We start from the raw sequence: 21,791 nt of genomic DNA on the forward strand, positions 1-21,791 counted from the left end.
AATATGATGACCTAATGTAAACAAATTCTGTGCCGTACCTCTGGGTTCAAAATGTTCACTATACACCTTAATAAAATCCTTAAGGGGTATAGTTTCCAAAATGGGGACACTTGTGGGGGAGCTCCACTGTTTAGGCACATCACGGGCTCTCCAAACGCGACATGGTGTCCGCTAACAAATTGAATGGAAAACCGGCTCAAATTGTTAGAGGACGCCATGTTGCGTTTGGAGAGCACCTGTGTGCCCAAACATTGGAGCTCCCCCACAAGTGACCCCATTTTGGAAACTAGACCCCCCAAGGCACCTATCTAGATGCATAGTGAGCACTTGGAACCCCCAGGTGCTTCACAAATTGATTCGTAAAAATGAAAAAGTGAAAAAAAAAACACTTTTTCATTTTTATGAATCAATTTGTGAAGCACCTGGGGTTCCAAGTGCTCACTATGCATCTAGATAGGTGCCTTGGGGGTCTAGTTTCCAAAATGGGGTCACTTGTGGGGGAGCTGAAATGTTTGGGCACACAGGGGCTCTCCAAAAGCAAAATGGTGTCCGCTAACAATTTGAGCCGATTTTCCATTCAATTTGTTAGCGGATACCATGTTGCATTTGGAGAGTCCCTGTGTCCCCAAACATTGGAGCTGCCCCACAAGTGACCCCATTTTGGAAACTAGACCCCCCAAGGCACCTATCTAGATGCATAGTGAGCACTTGGAACCCCTAGGTGCTTCACAAATTGATTCGTAAAAATGAAAAAGTGTTTTTTTTTCACTTTTTCATTTTTACGAATCAATTTGTGAAGCACCTGGGGGTTCCAAGTGCTCACTATGCATCTAGATAGGTGCCTTGGAGGTCTAGTTTCCAAAATGGGGTCACTTGTGGGGGAGCTCCAATGTTTGGGCACACAGCGGCTCTCCAAACGCAACATGGTGTCGCTAACAATTTGAGCCAATTTTGCGCTAAATTTGTTAGTGGACACCATGTTGCATTTAGAGAGCCGCTGTGTGCCCAAATATTGGAGCTCCCCCACAAGTGACCCCATTTTGGAAACTAGACCACCCAAGGCACCTATCTAGATGCATAGTGAGCACTTGGAACCCTCAGGTGCTTCACAAATTGATTCATAAAAATGAAAAAGTGTTTTTTTTTCCACTTTTTCATTGTTACGAATCAATTTGTGAAGCACCTGGGGGTTCCAAGTGCTCACTATGCATCTAGATAGGTGCTTGGGGGGTCTAGTTTCCAAAATGGGGTCACTTGTGGGGGAGCTCCAATGTTTGGGCACACAGGGACTCTCTAAATGCAACATGGTGTCCTCTAACAAATTTAACGGAAAATCGGCTCAAATTGTTAGCGACACCATGTTGCGTTTGGAGAGCCGCTGTGTGCCCAAACATTGGAGCTCCCCCACAAGTGACCCCATTTTGGAAACTAGACCCCCCAAGGCACCTATCTAGATGCATTGTGAGCACTTGGAACCCTCAGGTGCTTCACAAATTGATTCATAAAAATGAAAAAGTGTTTTTTTTTTCACTTTTTCATTGTTACGAATCAATTTGTGAAGCACCTGGGGGTTCCAAGTGCTCACTATGCATCTAGAAAGGTGCCTTGGGGGGTCTAGTTTCCAAAATGGGGTCACTTGTGGGGGAGCTCCAAAGTTTGGGCACACATGGGCTCTCTAAACACAACATGGCGTCCGCTAATTATTCAAGCAAATTTTACAATCAAAAAGTCAAATGGCGCTCCTTCCCTTCCGAGCCCTGCCGTGCGCCCAAACAGTGTTTTTTCCCCAAATATTGGGTATCTGCGTGCCCAGGGGAAATTGCACAACAAATTTTGGGGTCCATTTTTTCTTGTTACCCCTGTGAAAATAAAAAAAATTGGGTCTAAAGTAACATTTTTGTGAAAAAAGTTAAATGTTCATTTTTTTCTTCCACATTCAAAAAATTCCTGTGAAGCACCTGAAGGGTTAATAAAGTTCTTGAATGTGGTTTTGAGCACCTTGAGGGGTGCAGTTTTTAGAATGGTGTCACTTTTGGGTATTTTCTGTCATAAAGACCTCTCAAAGTGACTTCAAATGTGATGTGGTCCCTAAAAAAATGGTTTTGTAAATTTTGTTGGAAAAATGAGAAATCGCTGGTCAACTTTTAACCCTTATAGCTCCCTAACAAAAAAAAATTTTGGTTCCAAAATTGTGCTGATGTAAAGTAGACATGTGGGAAATGTTATTTATTAACTGTTTTGTGTGACATATCGCTCTGATTTCAGGGCTTAAAAATTCAAATTTTGAAAATTGCAAAATTTTCAAAATTTTCGCCAAATTTCCATTTTTTTCACAAATAAACGCAAGTGATATCAAAGAAATTTTTCCACAATCATGAAGTACAATATGTCACGAAAAAACAGTCTCAGAATCAGGGGGATCCGTTGAAGCGTTCCAGAGGAATTACCTCATAAAGTGACAGTGGTCAGAATTGTAAAAATTGGCCCGGTCATTAACGTGCAAACCACCCGCGGGGCTTAAGGGGTTAAAGGGGTTTTCCCAAGAATGAAAGTTCATTTTAATCAATAGATCTTGGAATAATAATAATTTCCACAATTGGATGTGTTTAAATAAAATGTTCCTGCGCTGAGATAATCTTATAAATGTGCCCCTGCTGTGTACTGTGTAATGGCTGTGTCTCGCGTGTAGAGGAACATGGTCTGATCATACCACATCTCCTGGGCAGGGGAGGAAGCAAAAGACAGGATACAAACATTACAGCAGGGGATCACAGCTGATTCTTTTTGTGAGGTAAAACATTTCCCTGACTGTTTTTAAACAATGTTTTACTTCAAAGAAAGAATCAGCTACAATCACCTGCTGTAATATTTATTTATTTCACTCACTTATATAGCGCCATTAATTCCACAGCACTTTTCAGACATTATTGGCACTGTCCCCAATGAGGCTCACTATCTAGATTCTCTATCAGTATGTCTTTTGGAGTCTGGGAGGAAACCGGAGAACCCAGAGGAAACCCACACAAACACGGGGAGAACATACAAACCCAGCGCTGCAAAGCAACAGTGCTAACCACTGAGCCACCGTATACATATCTGTATATTCTTTTGCTTCCTCCCCTGCCCAGGAGCTGTGGTATGATCAGACCATGTTCCAGCACGGTCAGACACGGCCATTACACAGTACACAGCAGGGGCACATTTATAAGATTTCGGCACAGGAACATTTTACTTAAACACATCCAATTGTGGAACTTATTATCATTCCAAGAACTATTGATTAAAATGAACTTTTGTTTGTGGGAAAACCCTTTTAAGGAATGTGTACCTACCTACCTTTCCTTATTATGTCATTTTTGAGAAAAGAGTTGAATTTTGTTACCTCTAACAGCGACGCCGTCAGTTTAAGCAAGTATACTGCACAGTCGTCCGCCTATGTAACAGTTATCTTTTACATTACGGACTTTAAATTCAATCAATGACACCTCTATCTATTCTGCCCTTTAGTCCCCTAAGCCACAGCAATCTGGGGCTAAGGAAGATATTGTACAACAACTTCTTCCTGATAATTTACTGGATGAGATGAAGAGTCACCCTTTGTAATAGGATGACATGGGACCTGGAGGACACGATTCTAATGCCTAGCTACGTTAGTAGCTTTATTAGCCATAGTGGTAGAGGCACTGATAGCCAAGATGGCAGTGGCACTCTAAGTCAGGGCAAATTGAAATGTGGCAATCAGTCGAGAAGATAAAGCGTTCAGTACATTTCCCACACTGAGGCAACATTCAGCCGAATCAGGGATGATTATGAAGATGATGATTGTGTGATGAACAAGACCTGGGAATCAGATTGGAGTGCTGAGGAGGGGAGGACATCAGTGGAGGAGGATGTTGGCTGATATCCGGCCTAAAGATCTCCAGGAGGCAGATCTGCTTTTTCTAAGGTCGGCTTGGAAGCAGGTGATACCAATCAACAGCACCAAAAAGCTGTTGTTGTGGCGACTTCTATATACTGGTGTTTCATAGTCTTTTCACTTTTCTGACCAAAGAATCTTTTGGCAAACTAGTGGAAAGCCTTACATTTGTCAAAATGAATCAATCAGTCATGGATCACTGCCGATTTTCAATCATTTACAGCTCATCTCAATGATTAGATTGACCTTAGCATCTGTCTGTCAATTGTACAGAGTGGGCCACTTATATGGATACACCTAAATAAAATGGGAATGGTTGGTGATATCAACTTCCTGTGTGGCGCCCCTGAGGGTTCGACTGCCACAGGGATGCTGCACTTCTTTAATGGAGTGTGGTGTTCCTCCTCTGAGGTAAGAACAGTGTGATAGTTGTGACTTAACCTTGCATCCAACACCACACTTCTCCACCAGAGGGAGCTAGTATGCACTAGGTGCGGCTCCCCTGGTTACAGGGAGACTGGGGAACACAAAGTGGTAGGAACCACTTAGTGGGTGAGGGTGGAGAACTTACAAGTTAGTTGCACTTTAGTATTCATATTTAATAGAAAGCCATCTTTGGTCTTGGTCTTTCGCTGGTCCTTGTTAGTCGGTTCTTCGGCTGTACGCTGTGCTGTCAAACTACTGTGTGTTAATGTGACTTCCCTCCGGGAGAACAGATCCTGTGTGGGCCTGCGCCGGTAAGGGACACAGCTCTCGTACCCTGGCCTTGGGACGAGATTTAGGTTGCAGACAAGGAATGTCTCAACCCGGCCGAGGACCAGGATCAAGAAGGCCCGGGAGCTTTAGAGTGTGGCTCCCCAGCAAATGGGTCCCGGGGAGGATGCAGACGGCGCGGAGTATGCCACCTGTCCTAGCCTACCTGATCTATTCAGAGGGATTCCGGCTGCAAGAGGGGTACCGGCCCCCCGACACCCGACCTGGTACTCCATGTCCAGGACGGGAAAGCCCGGTTAGGCCCTGAGGATCCCACCGGGCATCGGATGGAGAGGAATTGCCACCCGTGCCCTAGTCCTACCTACACACGCACAGACGGGAAAGGGTGAAGTCTGTAGTGCAGGAACACTCTGGTGTAGGGTCGCTACCGAACACTGGACTTTCTCGGAGGTAGTCGGACCCCCGTCCCTGGTGGCCGCAGGACTCCGTGGGGAGCAGGGAGTCGCCTTCCCGCCGTCATCTCTAAGTGAGTAAAGCCTTGGAAGTACACCCCTATGGCCTCCGGACTGTTCATTACACGCCATACCATGCGACGCGGTGCCCGTACTCCCCGCACTACTACTCCCCCCTCCATCCTGTTTGCCTGCCCTGAGGCCTTGCTCTGCCTGTGGGGAGCAGTGAGAACTTTGGCCGCAACGACACCAGGCCTCGGCGGACTGTAGCGGAACTGGTGACCCTTCACCAGGCACCACAGGTGGGGTAGTCGTTAAAATAAGCCACTCAACCCGGACGAGCCCGCAACATCTGCCTTTTCATGTGACGGCCCTGAGCATGGGTCGGGTCCGGGCCACGGCTACATCCCATCTCTCGACACCGAGTCCCCCAACACCCAGGGTAAACTCAAGACTAAAAGGGCTCTTTCGAGAATTGAGGCGTCACACCTGTTTGTGGCACAATAGTATATGGGAGGGGAAAAATTTTCCAGATGGGTGGTGACCATGGTGGCCATTTTGAAGTCGGCCATTTTGGATCCATGTGACACATCAAACTTATTGAGAATTTCATAAGAAAAACAATGGTGTGCTTGGTTTTAACAAAACTTTATTCTTTCATGAGTTATTTACAAGTTTATGACCACTTATAAAATGTGTTCAAAGTGCTGCCCATTGTGTTGGGTTGTAAATGCAACCCCCTTCTCCCACTCTTGACACACATAAATGGCCCACCCTGTATTCTACATTGAACTCTTGCCACCAGTGCCAATGACCCCAGCCCAGCCAGGCATCTCCTGTTTGTCCATCATGTTATATTTATACTGTACTACTGCTGCTTCTACTGCTGGGGATGTCAATGTTGGCGCCACACAGCTGGACATTATATTGCCTGTCAATTTATGTTCTATAGCATGTGGCTGGTGTGTTGCCACTGCTGATAGTCACATATCCTCTGCCTGCCCATAGTGTTCTATAACTTTACTCTAATGCTGCTGTTGGGCTACCAGTGCTGGCAGTACACAGCTGGACATCTCCTTATTTGCCCCATCAAATTCTATACTGTGCGGCTTCTGCCACTGCAGATAAACAGCCACACATCTCCTGCATGTCCATTATGTTCTATATCAAGCCTGCACACCACAAGGCCATATGCAGCTTGCCGAAGGATGTTGTGCGGCCCGCAGTGAACCGGGAGACTATGGTTTTCATCTTCTAATATTTAACTACATTTGAGTCTTTCATGATTGAATACAGTTGAACACTTCGGCGCAAGGACTGGGGCAGAGCAGAGCAGCACTCAACAGCAATAGGAGACAGTGAGCACTCCAGGAGGAGCCGAAGAATAAATATCCTATTATAGGAAGAGGGGAGACGTAGGGTTGGTGTTAGAGTCACTTTACTATGAAGGCACTTAATGGGTGGTGGGGATTTGGGAAGGGGAGTATGCAGAGGGGCAATGTGGGAGACATTTTGGATAGAGGCAATGTGTAGAGGACATTTATGGAGCAGTGTGGGGGATATTATTGACAGGGGCAGTGTGGGGGGACATTATGGAGAGGGGCAGTGTGTGGAGGTCATTGAGAGGGTTAGAGTGGGGTGACATTACAGAAAGGGGCAGTGTGGGGGGACATTATGAAGAGGGGTAGTGTCGGGCAATATTATGGAGGGGGAAGTGTGGGGGGGACCATACAGAAAGAGGCAGTGTGATGGAATATTATGGAGAGGTACAGTGTTTGGGACATTATGGAGATGGGCATTGTGGGGGATTATTATGGAAAGGGGCATTTTGCGAAGGTAGTACAGTGAAAGACAATTATTTATTCAGGGACTCAGCATTGGAGATATTTTTATTTATGGGGCAGTATAATGATACTTTTATTTTTAAGGGCACCATGTTGGGAAGTGCTGCTGGAGAAAAGGGAAGTCTGGAGAGACGAGCTGTGGGCACAGAATCTTATCATGGCATCTCTACTATGACAAAAGGGTTTAAGACAAAAGAGATGGGAATGACTTCAGAGAAGATGTCATCTATAAGGTACCTGAATGTAAATGTTTATTTGTGATACTAACTACGTATCATCAATGCTGTGGTTTCTGTATGGTTCGCAGTCTGATTATGACTTGTAATAACAACTTCCAGTATCTCCTTACTATTGTTAAGGACCTACTGGGAGGTGAAGGTTCACGTGATACAAGTGTATATGGGGCTGATCTGAAACTGCAAATGATCACTATACTAAGCTTGGTGATGTATTCCTGTACTGACGTTGGTTCTAGTGATGTATTCAAATACTCACGGTGGTTCTGGTGCTACATTTATGTATTAAAGATGGCTTTGGCACTGCATTCATGTACTGATGGTAGTTATGGCGCTGCATTTATGTACTTCCAGTGGTTTTTATCATGTAGCAATCCATAATGTGCTTTATGTTAAAACTGAAAAATCCTCAAAACTTAGTTTTGGATTTGGTTGAGTTTCAGCTCAAAAACTTCAGTGTAAGTTTGGGTTCACATTGATCTTTGGAAGCAGAAACTGAGCAGAAACTCTCCAAATCCTTCTCAAATACGCAACAGTTGGTTCTGATGATGTATTAATGTACTGACGGTGGTTCTGGTGATGTATTCATGTAAGTAACCCTTTAAATTGGTTTGCGGCCCTTCAGATTGCCATACTGAACCAATGTGGCCCTTAGATTCAAAAATATTGTGTACCCCTGTTCTATATCTATACTGTATTGCTGCTGGGAACAGAGAAAAGGGATATTTTTTGGACAACTTGTTAAAAAAAATTACTTCTTCTCATTCAATACAGCAAACTTGTTGCTGCTCCCAAAAAAAGGTTAATGTTTGGAAGGCTTGTTAACAGCTATAGCTTTTTTTATTTAAGAAACAGCAAACCCCAAACAAGAATATTTAATGGACCACCGCTTGCCAAAAACTGCTGCTTCTCTCATGTACACCATCTACTAATAAAAGCTGACACGACATCCATCTCTCACTCCTCCAACCCCACAATAGAGATCATTTTTTAAATTATTTTTACAAAAGCATAAACAGTCAGTGATGCGTGTTATTATATTAAACAGAAGGTTTGCTAGTTACTACCGGCTAGCATCTGTTTACCCATAGCCATATACACTCCTCAATAATAAAATTGCGACATCAGGAAGGAAAAATCATGGAGTTATAAAAAAAAAATTATAAAACAACCGCAGAAATGTTAATGATATGCAAATGATTGAAAAATAAATGTCAAAACATCAATTTATTCAGTATCGAGTATGAGCAATATGGACTAAAATCCCTGTACTTACACACCTTGGCTGCTATTAATGAGGTTATTAATGATTATCTGAGGAATGTTCTGCCACTCTGCATGCACTTGGGCACACAAATCATCAAGATCCACTTCTGTCAGCTTTCTTTGTAATGGCAGACCAATCGCAAGTCTTTGCCTTTCATTCAGGATTCATGAAAAGTTGTGTGAAATTATTTTCAACCAATTAAGTGGACTTAGTTGGTTGAAAATGCAGTTGCCAACCAATGACATCCCAGATGTGCTCAATGGGCGAAAAATCCACACATGCTGCAGACCATAGTAACACATTTAGGCCACACAGGCTGCTCACAGTAGCACAAGCTACATGCAGCCTGGTGTTCATTTATTGAAAAACGGCTCCTGGTAAACTTTGAAGAAATGGGCGACAACTGGTCCCATGACCAAATCAATGTGAGGCTGAGCTGTTAGTGTACCCTGAATGAAGACTAGATGGGTAAAGCAACCGTACATTATGCACCAGTACAGAATAATGAGAGGAGTATGACCGGTGTGACGTTCCTTCGTGTAGGCCTCTTCATTGTGTTGCCCACATGGTCTCGGCAGGTTCAAAGAGTGGCCCATATTGATCCATTCGGTATTGCAAGTCACATATCAAGCCTAAGACATCAAACTGTGTCTACACAAACCATCAGAAGGCAACTGCACAATATTGGGCTATGAACCTGACATTCAATTACAGGTGTTCATTGACCTCATGCCACCACTCTCAAATGTAACATGGTGCAGAGCAAAATGGCAATGGTGGCTGGACTTGAGGTCTAGCCTCTTTAGCAAAGAGGCTCACTTTTGTCTTAGATGTAATGATATCAGGGTTTCGTCCGAAGACCACATTGGCAATGCTATGAAGAAGCCAGGGAATTTAAAATGGTCTCAGCAGCCGTTTTTCAACACAATACTGCAAGGCCCCATGTTGCTCATGCTGCTGTGAGCAGCCAGTGTGGCTGAAATGTGCTACCATGGCCTGCAGCGTCTCTGGACTTGTCTCCCATCAAGCACATACGGAATATCATTAGTCGACAATTGCAATGGAAGCTGCCAACAGTGGATCTTGATAACTTGTAAATCTTGAGAATTTATTGAAAGAGGTTGGATACAGACCTAGGAGACCTCAGAGTGTTACACATGTCTTTTTCGGGCAATTTCGGGGCTTTGTAGCTTTTAGATACAAGATGAAATAATTAGCTGCTATTCAAATTTAGGGAAAAAAATAAACAAAGCTGTCAGATTTTAATTTTTAAAGATTCGCTCATTTCTAATGGCAACTCATTGTCAAAATGGCAATCACGGGGCGATTGACAGTGACATTTAGGTGGTTCAACAGCAGTAATCGGAGCTGGCTATGATAACATAGAAAACATCTGCTGTATAAGCTACAGGCTCAGCTCCTGAGCTTACTCCATACACCTACATCCAACATAAGACATACCATCACATCCTAAGTCAGGAAGGAATGGAAAACATTCATGGTAACACTTGGAAAGCTTTTTATTTAAAAATAAGTATAGTGCTCTTAATTAACTTAATCTAAAGTCAAAGTCCATGGCACTGTTGGAAACAATAGTTCTGATGATAAAATGATAAATGGCTAAAATACGCCTTTAACAATCTGAAACACTTTCAGGTTATATTCCTTTTTTGTTGTTTTTTCTCCGAGCCTTGGTTGGCTCCTTACCTCTATCTAGTTGGTCTGCATCTTTGCTATTGGTCTACATATACTAAAAGTGCAATGGTACATTTTCCTCTTTTATACTGTACAATTCTTATTTTCTTGTACTTTGGATGTCACAAATTTTACTTTCCTTTCCCTTGGTTTAAACTCCTAAAAATTCAATAAAGATTAGAGAAATTCCTCACCTCTCCGGTCAATATGTAGATGATCTCCAGTGCGAGGTCTAATATTCTTTTCCTAATCGTATTATCATCCTTCATTATTCCTACTGGATCAGTTAAAAGAGGAGAATTTGAGATGAGAATCTGAGAAAGCTGGAGATTTGTTGTACTACAAGCATCTTCATGAAAAGTGGAAAGGCTCTAAAATCATATGGAGGAATACATTTGTAAAATATAGCACCCACTCAGGGTATGTGCACGCAACATCTTTTTATCCACCAGCAGAGCCACCGAGTTTTTCTACGTTAATTGTGCAACAAAAATGACCTTACCATAGGATTCCATTATAATTCCGGCAAAACCAAACTATTTTTACTGCTTAAAAAAATTCTAAAAAAAAAAACAACAACATTTTCCTACACTTACAACTTTTTAATTTGTCAATCAATAGAGCCATGTGAGGCTTGTTCTTTACATGGTGAGCTGCTGTTTTTATATAATTTTTACATGGAAGGTATAGTGCCATAAAAGTCAATTATGGAGTTTTGCTTTCTTTTTTTTTATACAAAATTTACCATATGGATTAAACAATTTTAAACTCACACAGACTAGACTTTAACAGACACTGAAATACCAAATATATGTTTGTTTTTTTAACTGGACAAAAGTAGCGTAATTAGAACTTTATTTTTACCGTTAAGATTTTTTAAAAGTTTTTTTTTTACATTTCACTTTTTTTTGTCATTTTGCGGCGCCCCGCAATCTTGTTGCAGGGTAGGAACTGATGGGCACCCAAACAAACACCGGGGATGAATCACTGCATTCAAATACAGCTGTCAATCAATCACAGCTGTATTTCGGAGGCTAACAACTGTAGTGTTGATCGCTGCTGTTAAAGGCAGATGCCAGATATGTAATATAGTTAGCACCTGCCCTCTGTAGAGCATGCTCAACTTCTGAGCCCTCTCCAAAAACTTAGATACGTTCATAATAGTACATCATGGAGCGTTAAGGGGTTAATGGAGGAAAATGGGGGTGACATGAATTTACTTTTTTTTTTTAATTTTTAAAAACTTTTTACTGTATCTTATTTTTTTTTAAGGGACTTGAACTTGAACTCGATCACTCACACTCGATACTATACTGTATAATACTTTAACAGTGTTGCAGTATATAGTACTATCACGGTTCTCCTATGGAGCTTAGCATGTGGCGGAGCTTCACAGGAGGACCAAGCTGGCAGATACAAATGGCCTTCAGCAGACCCCCAGCTGCCATGGTAAGTGTAACCCATCGATTTAATCATTGGGGCTGGTGACCTTGTTTAAATACCATTCCATACATGGGAATCCGACATAGGAAGAATTATTATGTCCTATATTAGTAAGTAGTTTAAGCTGTTGAGGCTCCAATTTTCTGATGCAAAGCTCCAAAATATCCATCATAGATTAAAGCCATAACATGCACAATAAAGGGAGTTTAAGAGCTACCTGCATACATTGAAAGCAATAAAGCATTAATGAATACGAGCCCCCTAGTGGTGACTGCTTATGTAGGGCACTTAAAGATGCACTTATATATAAATAAAAAAATATTCAGCATTGAATTTTGAACCCACAAAACATAATGCCAAGCATCTCTAAAAGGATTTCTGGGACCCTCAACACCGCCTTTCCATTATCTATCCACCATGCTATCTCCAGAAGTTTCATAGGCGCTAGTGGGAATACTTGACCAAGTACTACAACACCCCAGCAATTAGAAAGTTTTCCCTTATCCTGTAGAAAGGTGACAATTTACATCTTGGGGCAACCATTTTAAAGCACTGGCTTTCCAAACACGTTTTCTTAGTAACCCCTTTATTGATCACTAAGTTTTAATTGAAGCATATCAGGCAAAGTAGATTAAAACAACACTAATGCCAAAATAGCATGTATAATAGCATCCATAGAAGTATTTATTAGTGTTATTTATTTTTAGAGCACCACTGACCCCATGGTGCTGTGCATGTGAAAAAAGTTTACATACAAAATACACATATAAATTACAATAAAGAAATTAACAGTGATAGACTTGTACAGAGGGAAGAAGGCTCTGTCCTTGTGGGCTTAACAGTCTACAAGGTAATGGGGAAGAAGACAATAGGGTGGGGGGTTGCAGAAGGTCTTGTGGTGGTGTTGAGGTGACAGCAGAGTCAAGCTTTCTTGAAGAGATGGGCTTTCAAATTCTGTCTGAAGGTTTCAAATGTTGGAGACGATCAATCGTGTTGGGGCACAAAATTCCAGAGGAGGGGGGATGCACGGGAGAAGTCTTGGGGGCGACTGAGTGAGGAATGTACAAGAGTGGAGGAGAGAAGGAGGTCTTCTAAGCACTGGAGATTACATGTGGGAAGTTATTGGGAGACTAGTTTGAAGATGTATGGAGGAGACCGTTTATAGACAGCCTTGTAGGTCAGTGTTAGTAGTATAAACATTATCAGTTGGAAAATTGGAAGCCAATGATGTGATTTACAGAGCAGAGGTGGAGAAGTAATGAGGGCAGAGGTGGATTAATCAGGTAGCAGATTTGAAGAGAATGGGTCAGTAGGATCAACTCTCCTAAGCTGTCTATGTTTGTGTAGGTCACAGTAAGTTGAATGAAATTATACGTTGATATCTGCGATCTGATGTCTTATTCCAGAGAAATCCATGTGTTCTCATATGTAAATTATCTGTAAAGATCTATGGGCGGGACACTGATCTCCTTGAGAATCTGCATCCAGAGCTTATTTTAAATGAAATGGGTAGTTACCAGAGTAAGACATTACATCAGGAGAGCAGACTGTCAATTGTCACATGTATCAAACTGGTATCGCCCTTTTTCATTTAAAATAAGCTCTTGAAGCAGATTCTCAGGGAGATCTGTGTCCAGCCCAGCTATTTCTCGTTACATCTGGTTCGATAAATTATATAAACTGTTGTAGAGGGTGAAAACATCATTCCAAAGAGATTTGACTCCTTGGCATCTCTGCCAGATGTTAAGAATCATACAGGGAGTGAAGGAGCACCACAAACATGCATCTGGAGCAGAGGGATACCTTCTATGAAGTTAAACAGGTGTTCTATCCCATTGTGTCATTATCATATAACTTAGTTCTTGGGGTTTACATGACAATTTATGTGTCAATATAAATGATTTGGCCCATAGCTTATCTGGTATATCATGACCCAGTGCCTTCTGAAAACGCCTCATAAAGTTAGGGGTTTTGTCCTGACATTACAGCGCCGGCAAAAAAAACCTTTACATGTAAAATCCACGTCATGATTTCACTTCTTAATGTTATATATCAAAGAAATGGAATAGGGGCCTCTGAAGAGAAGCAAAACCTCTGAAAAGACGTGGGTGCAGATTGGAAATTGGAAGTAAGCACCAGGGAATTAAAGGTGTTGTCCACTACCTGGACAACACCTTCTTAAATGCTCTACTCTCCAGTATAAAATAAACAGGTACCTACCTATCACAATGGCACACTTCCACCGATGTCAGCACTGGGTCTCCCAGCCCTCGCATGACATTGTTGTGCCACATGAGAGCTAAAGCCAATCAGCGGCTGTTAACGGGCTGCAGTTCCCACACTTCGCACGGATGTCCGAGCTGATTGTTATCCACCGTAAGCGCTGTAGCCAATGTCACACTAGTTCCAGGAGACCAGAGTCGAAATCCCTGAAACGGAGTTCCTGTATCTATTTTTTTTATCTTGCATTGGGGAATACAGTATTTAAGAATAGGTTATAGTCAAGTAGTGGACAACCCTCTAAAATAATTCTGAATTTAGAGATATCTCACCCAAGTACATGGTTTACTCTCCTGGACCCCATGAGTGCGTCAAGAAGTTTTTTAGAGGAATCAAGTACATCACGTATCTGAGGAATAGGATCCTTGGGTAGAGAAATAAGAGTAGACTTATGTATAGGCAGTAGGGAAATAAAGATTACCCACCAAAGGGGTGAGAGGACTTAACATGTGAACAAGTGAAGGTGCTTTGAGAACCTTCTCCACGGTTTAAGTATGTTAAAAAAAAAGTAGGGGATATGTTTATTGACCCCAAGTTTGAATCCAAGTATAACCAGAACAGTCATTGAGCCTGGAGGCAGGATAATTTGTGTTCCATCTCCACCCATATTTTTGTGGAATTGTAGATATAAGCCAAAAGGTACACAGAGAATTGTGTTGACCTGCACCTCCTTTTAAATAAGGCCCTGAACTTTGGGTATGCAGGATTGTAATGTTACTTATTGCTCAATCTACAAAACTTCTTTAGACAGATGGTAGCTGATTTTGGGAGAGGAAACATATCAAAAAATCATCAGCAAAGATTGACAGTTGATGTTCAATTTGGTCAATACAAAGACCCTCGATATATGAATTTTGTCCGAGAGCATTGGCCAACGACTCCAGGGCTAAGATGTACAGATATGCGGACAACAGGTACCCCTTTATGGTCCCGTTTCCTATAGCGAAAAGGGCAGACATAGGTTTTAGGTTTAGTGCAGGTAAGGGTGTGGCCTCACTTCCTTTGAGCTTGACATTACGTTTATATAGCTACCCATTTGCTGTGTGACCATATTTTGGACCCGGTCATGCTCAGCGCTTATTCACACAGGACGGCACTATGATGCATAGTAAGGTTTTAATACTATAGGTTAACACCATCCCAAATTTGGGTACCACTTTGAAGCTGGTGGGATGGCTTCTACACCTTTTTTTAAATCAAAAATTGTGTTTACTAAGTACCCAATGTTATTTATATGCACTACTGCTTTACTTATTTACTTACAGCAGGGTATATGTTCATTTTGTTTCTGTCTTAGATCTAGTGATGAGCGAGCGTGTTCTGTTAACCCTTTCGGCAAGCATGCTCGGGTGCTTGCCGAGTATTTGCAGCATGCTCGAATGTTATGTTAGAGTCACTGTGTGTGCATGATTTGCGACTGTTTGACAGCTTTAATACATGTTAGGAATGCCTAACAAACAGGCATGGTAAAATTGCAAAGTGCATATAAGAATACCTCCTTTTATCAACAGGGATTAGCAATCTTAGAAAAATAGATGACAAAGGCTCCTGTCTTGAGCCGAAAACCAGTTTGTGATCTGTGAATTGTGTACTTCTAATAAGGGTAACAATTTGCTGGATATTGTACTTCTATACCAAACAGCGAACCGACACTCCACTGCTTAATCTATCTTTTGTTAACCCGCTCATTCCCTAAACGGGTTCTCCCCTACCCCTTGGGTGAAGTTGGTTCATCACCCAGTCACCTTTTACTCCACCACCTGAGTGCCACCAAAAATGTCATCTCTTCTAACTCTATAGAATGGCTCCTTCTGTTACAGATGTTTGTTGGTCGTGCTCCTCGACTCCTGGTACAATGTTGTACATTTGGTGGAGTAGTCCAGGGATCCAATCTCTCTGGAATGACATATTCCCTCTTTTTAAACGATTGTGAAACTCAAACATCACATGCAGATATCACCAGAAATTGCTTTTTTTAATTCATATTTACAGATTAAAAAAGTGCTACTAAAGGGAATGTGTCATCAATTTTTTTTTTCTTCCTTCAACAATTAAAAAAATGTTAAGTGTTAATGTTTTTATAACGAAAAAAATATATATATTTTTTAATGCTATAGAATATGAAAAATAAGCAGGGGAGAGATTTCATTGCACTATGTGGATGATGCAGGACAGGTCATCCTCATCAATCAAAGTCGAAGGATGGGGTTTAAGAAAAGAGAGGAGACACAGACACTGAAGTGATGACGCCGATTGGACCGGACCATAGTAATTTACATACAGTGCACAAGAAATTCTAATGGTGTTTTTGGGGATATCCAGGGGGCTCAGTAGATGATATACACGCTTGTGAATTGTACTAAAAGAATAGATAAAAGTGTTGGCATTTGTTTAAATACTCAAAATCTTGTGACAGGTTCCCTTTAATGCAGGTGTATGTTAATATTTATGCCAGACCTATATTAATGTTTTATACCTGAATATTATTGAGCTGGAGACATTCCCTACTGGTATTACTTGGGCTTTCTAGTTTGTATTTTGACTGATATGCTTTAATAAAATCTTACTGACAATAATTGGTTAAACAATAGAAAAAGGCTCTGGTTCTGTTGTTACAGGCAGATGAAGGCTGTGCAACACAACGGGCATCTGCTTGATATGGAGCTTGTTCAGTGTGATACACCCCACAAGCAGTCTGCGGCAGCAATATACGACACAAGTAGTTAAGGAGTACATGGAGAACTACTTATCCGTTCCTGAACTACACATCATTCATTTGTGGTGGCGCTACAGAGAAGTTGACCATCTGCTTATAGCTAAGTAAAGATGTCTCTAAAATCTCAGAATAAGGCCACGGCCCCACTATCAGTATTTGGTCAGTATTATTTCTCAGTAGAGGAACAATCAGAGAAAAGGTATAATAGAAACAAGTCACAATTCTGCATTTATCAGCCACTCCTGGTTTTGGCTCCCACTCCTGAGAAAAAATACCGACCAAATACTGATCAAATACTGATAGTGGGGCCATGGCCTAAAGAGTATACCGCACTGCATTATATGACAGAGCTTCTACCTCTAACAGGTGAATCTAATATGTAGAGACTCCTAGCTGTACAGTAGTATGGGGGCGATTTGGATCTAATAGAGCAGAGTTGGCTGAAGGCTGTTTAGTCACAGACAGCACAGAGCGGCTCTTCTGGAGCCCCAGCTGATTTGTGCATTACACACATACTGCAGGGAGTTTTAGGTGAGGGCTACACCGTGACATTGAGATCACGGAGTCACATTACACAATCACATCTAACAGAAAACAATGTCCGCACCATATAAATGCTCTGCACAATTTTATCTTCTCTTTATGCCACATAGAAAATCACATATGGATGCAAAAATCAAGAAATGGAAAAACTAATAATAATCTTCACCCCAAGGGATAAAAGTCTGCTATATCACAGTAATATATGACCAAATCCACATGGCTTAGGAAGGAGCATGACCCTAAAAACGCTGGGGTGGACTCACACCGATCTGGCTGCCAGTAGCGCCTCCATGTGAACCTGATGTAATAACACTATGAACTATCGGACTTTTACCACTTGGGGTGCAGATTATTATTGTGTCTTCCATTTCTTGATTTTGCATTCATATGTGACTTACTATGTGACATAAAGAGCAGAAAAAATTGTGCAAAGTATTTAGCGGACATTTTAGTTCTATCTGCAGTTATTGAAGGGTTAACGACAGGACCCAGTGGACGCACTTGACCCTCGGTGGCTTCACCAGGGGTCGGATCCATGTGTGTGAAGCAACACATCTAATGATTTCTTATGGTGTCACATTCTGACCTGCGGATGTTACAGTCACAAATGTTTTCATGTCATCCATAGGGTAAGGCTCATATTAGAACCTGTGGGCCAAACTGGACAAACCCTTCAAATATAAGGGACAGTGCTGGATCTATAGCTACCAACACTGCTCTGGGAGAAGGCTAAAGCTCTCATTAACTTTGCTGTGGTTTTGGGTGAGAGATTTTATTGTTGTTTCCTAGCTCCATGGTAACCACAAGTATTTGTGAAGATTTCTGGGATCATATATTTATATAGCGTCCTGTACAATACACATAACACCGGGGACTACAAGTCATACATACCCGGAACAGCGCCTGAGATGTACCTGATCAATACTTGTGCCTGCAGGACCTGTGGTGATGTCACCATCACGTGATCAGTAACAACAACAACAAATAAATGAGGGCAGGAGCTGTGGCGAGGTCATGTGACATTAGGGGCGGAGCTCAGCAGTGAGATGCTGGCTGCTGCTCTGTGCAGGCTTCTGCGTGCGCGTGTACGTGCCCGTGTGCGTGCTCTCGGTGTGTGTGTGCGCGCGCCGTGTGTTTAACCCCTTAAAAATATGGCTCGGTCAGCAAAAAAAGTAAAAAAGGTACTGCTCTCAGAATATGACGATGCAAAAACATTACTTTTTGTTAAATATTGTTTTTGTCTGTAAAAGCAGCAAAGCATAAAAAAAAACTATATAAATCTGATATCGCTGTAATCACACCAACCCGAAGAATACAGCCGCCTTATCAGTTGTACTGCACTGTGAACCACACAAAAATAAGAACTATTCTTGTATTGTTGTCTTCAGCTTTTCATTGACTTCTGATACCTTCCCTTCTGCTTTCAAACATGCCTCAATTCCACCTATCCTGAAGAAGTCATCCCTTGACCCGACCTCTACATCCAGCTATCGGCCCATATCACTGCTCCCATTCGCCTAGGTCCACACGGTACTTTCCTCCCACCTCTCATGTAACCTACTCTTTGATAACCTCCAATCTGGCTTCCGCCTCCACCATTCCACCGAAACTGTCCTAACCAAAATTACCAGCGACTTACTGCCAAAGCTAACAGACAATTCTCTATACTCCACGTTCTAGATCTGCCTCCGACGCAGTCAACCACTCCCTCCTACTACAGATCCTTTCTTCCCTCGGTATTACAGACCTTGCGTCTCCGGGATCTCCTCATACCTCTCTAACTGCACATTTGCATCTCCCACTCCCACACTATCTCTTCATTCCATCCTCTCTGACAGAGTCCCTCAAGGCTCTCTCTTGGGACCCCTACTCTTCTCCATTTATACCTTTGGCCTGGGACAGCTCATAAAGTCCCATGGCTTCAAATATCTATACACTCATGACACTCAGATCTACCTCTCTAGCCCAGAATCCGAGAGTGTCCCATCAGTATCAGCCATATTCTCCTCCTCTCGCTTTCTAAAGCTCAACATAGACAAAACTGAACTCATGATATTTCTTCCATCTCATCTATCGCAATAAATGACATCACACTTTCTCCTGTTCCTGAAGTCCGCTGCCTCGGAGTAACGCTCAACTCTCCCTTGTCCTTCAAACCACACATGCCAGCTCTCGCAACCTCCTGCCGCCTCCAACTCAAAAATCATTTCCAGCATCCGTTCTTTCCTCAACCATTAATCTAATAAAATAATAGTGCATGGTCTCATCAACTTCCACCTCGACTACTGTAATATCCTCATCTATGGCATTCCTGCTAACACTCTCACACCTCTCCAGTCTGTCCTTAACTCTGCTGCCCGAATAACCACTTCTCCCCTCTGCAAATCCATAATTGGCTCCTAATTCCCCAACGTATCCACTTCAAGCTTCTAACACTGACCCACAAAGCCGTCTATAATCTGTCTCCCCCATATATCTCTGAATAAATCTTCCGATATCTCCCACGTAATCTACGGTTCTCCTAAGACCTCCTTCTTTCCTCCACACTTGTACGTTCCTCACCTAATCGCCTGCAAGACTTCTCCTGAGTATCCCCCATCCTCTGGAATTCTGTGCCCAACACGTCCGATTATCCCCTACATCACAACTTTCAAGTGCAACTTGAAAACCCTACTCTTCAGAACAGCTTACAGCCTGCAATGACCCTGCTACCACCTCACCACTTCCAGAGCTGGCGCCTCAACACCAGAGCTGCTAAAAAACCCCGAACCTATTGTCTCCTTCCCCATTATCCAGTAGAATGTAAGCACGCAAGGGCAAGGTCCTCCCCCTCTGTCACTATTAGTTTGTTCATTGTAATTTCTATTTGTGTTCTGTACGTTACCCCTTCTCATGCACAGCACCAAGGAATCAATGGTGCTCTAAAAATAAACAATAATAATAATAGTTCATTCTGCCTCCCAAAAATCGGAATAAGGCTCGAGTCACATTTATCCTGCGCTCTTCGTTGAGCGCTTACATCAGGATTTCCGTGTAAATCCCCAAAAATGCGATTCAGATGAAACCCCCGACAGAATTGCTCACTTGTGAGGCAGATGGAGACACTTTGGACTCCGTCTGGTCTCTGTTCCTGTAGTGTCCCATCATTCTGGGCATCTTTTTAGCACACAAGTGTGGTCGACCACAGTGCTGTGCATGCCTAAAAATATGGATACCACCAGAAGTTACGCCAAATGGAGTCCAAAGTGTCTTTTTGTAAAATTTACATGGAAACCCCGATGTAAGTGCCTGGCGTAGAACACAAAAATGTGATTCCAGCATTATACTGAAAGCCATCAAAAAATGTTATGTACCCCAAAATATTACCAATAAAAACCCTAACTTATCCCGCACAAAACCAACCCACACTGAGTTCCGTCATATACTGTATATAGAACAAAGACTGGAAAAGCGACACGGTTCCCACCCCCTCAAAAAGCCAGTGAAATCTGCGCTCCCAAATCAAAATGCCCCCTCCTTCTGAGCCCCACTGTGCCTAAACCGCAGTAAGCGGCCACATGTTTGGCATTATTGTAGCCGGGAGAGCGCACTTAACAATTTACGTGGTGCGTGTCTCCAGAAGGACAAGCTGGGCACAATATATGGGGGCGTTAAAATATTTCGGGGTTCTACACTGTAGGGGGGCACAATGTATGGGAACTAAACTGGCAGATTTGCAATTCTTCAGAAAAAAAAGCATGGCATGGATGTTACAAAATAGTCACTGCAGCTGTAGATGAATTCAATGAGAGGTGCAATTTCTACAATGGGGTCACTTTTGGAGTTTTTATGCTGTTCTGATACCTTTAGGGGCTCCGCAAATGTTGCCTGTAAACTATTCTAGCAAAATCTGTTCTCCAAAAACCACATAGAGTTCTTGGCTTCTCAGCCCTGACGTGTGGCCTAAAAGTAGTTTCTGACGACATATAGGGCATCACCGCGTTTGGGAGAAACTGCACAATACATTGTGGGGTCCAGTTTCACCTATTAACCCTTGTGTAACTGACAAATTTGCAGCAAATAAAAAAAATTACATTTTACCACTAAAATGTTATATTTCCACATCTCAATGTTATAAAATTCTGTGAGACACCTGTGGGTTCAAAATATTCACTACACCCCTAGATGAAATCTTTAAGCGGTGAAGTTTCCAATATGGGGTCACTTGGGGGGGTTTCTGCTGTTCTGGCACCTCAGGGGCTCAGCTAATGGAGCCCACAATCTATTCAAACAGAATCTACATTCTGAGAGCCAAGTGGCAGAAAAAAGCTGGGGAGCAAAAGAGCGCAAGATAGGATCTTTACTGGTAACAGAATTTGAGAAGAGAAGGGAAGTATTATGCTCACCTGATGGAGTTGCTAATTTGCAACATTATTAACGCATGAAACAGCAGCTGCAGGACACGGGTCAAAAGGACCGAAGAGCTTGTAAATCCAGGAGTGGTGTGTCTATATCTGCACTGCTGATGGAGATCTCAAGACATCAGGAGATTACTTAAAATACTAAGCTTTATTAGTACAGTTTTTTTTTTTTCCAAAATCATTTTTATTAGAGTTTGTCAATGGTACAAAATAGCAAAATAACAAAATAACATCATAAGAACACAAAATAAGAGCACAAAATCAAAATCAAACATAAGCCCCCAC

At 42.2% G+C, this 21,791-nt stretch overlaps 1 pseudogene; it reads right to left on the reverse strand.

The window, feature by feature from the left end:
• The window catches only part of LOC141273004 (uncharacterized), a 74,560-nt pseudogene extending 56,477 nt beyond the window's left edge, over nucleotides 1-18,083 (reverse strand).
• Nucleotides 18,084-21,791: the final 3,708 nt, after the last annotated feature.

Source organism: Phyllobates terribilis, unplaced genomic scaffold (genome assembly GCF_046119375.1).
Source record: "Phyllobates terribilis strain yellow unplaced genomic scaffold, ASM4611937v1 Scaffold_5__5_contigs__length_657084704, whole genome shotgun sequence".
In the NCBI taxonomy this organism is placed as follows: domain Eukaryota; kingdom Metazoa; phylum Chordata; class Amphibia; order Anura; family Dendrobatidae; genus Phyllobates; species Phyllobates terribilis.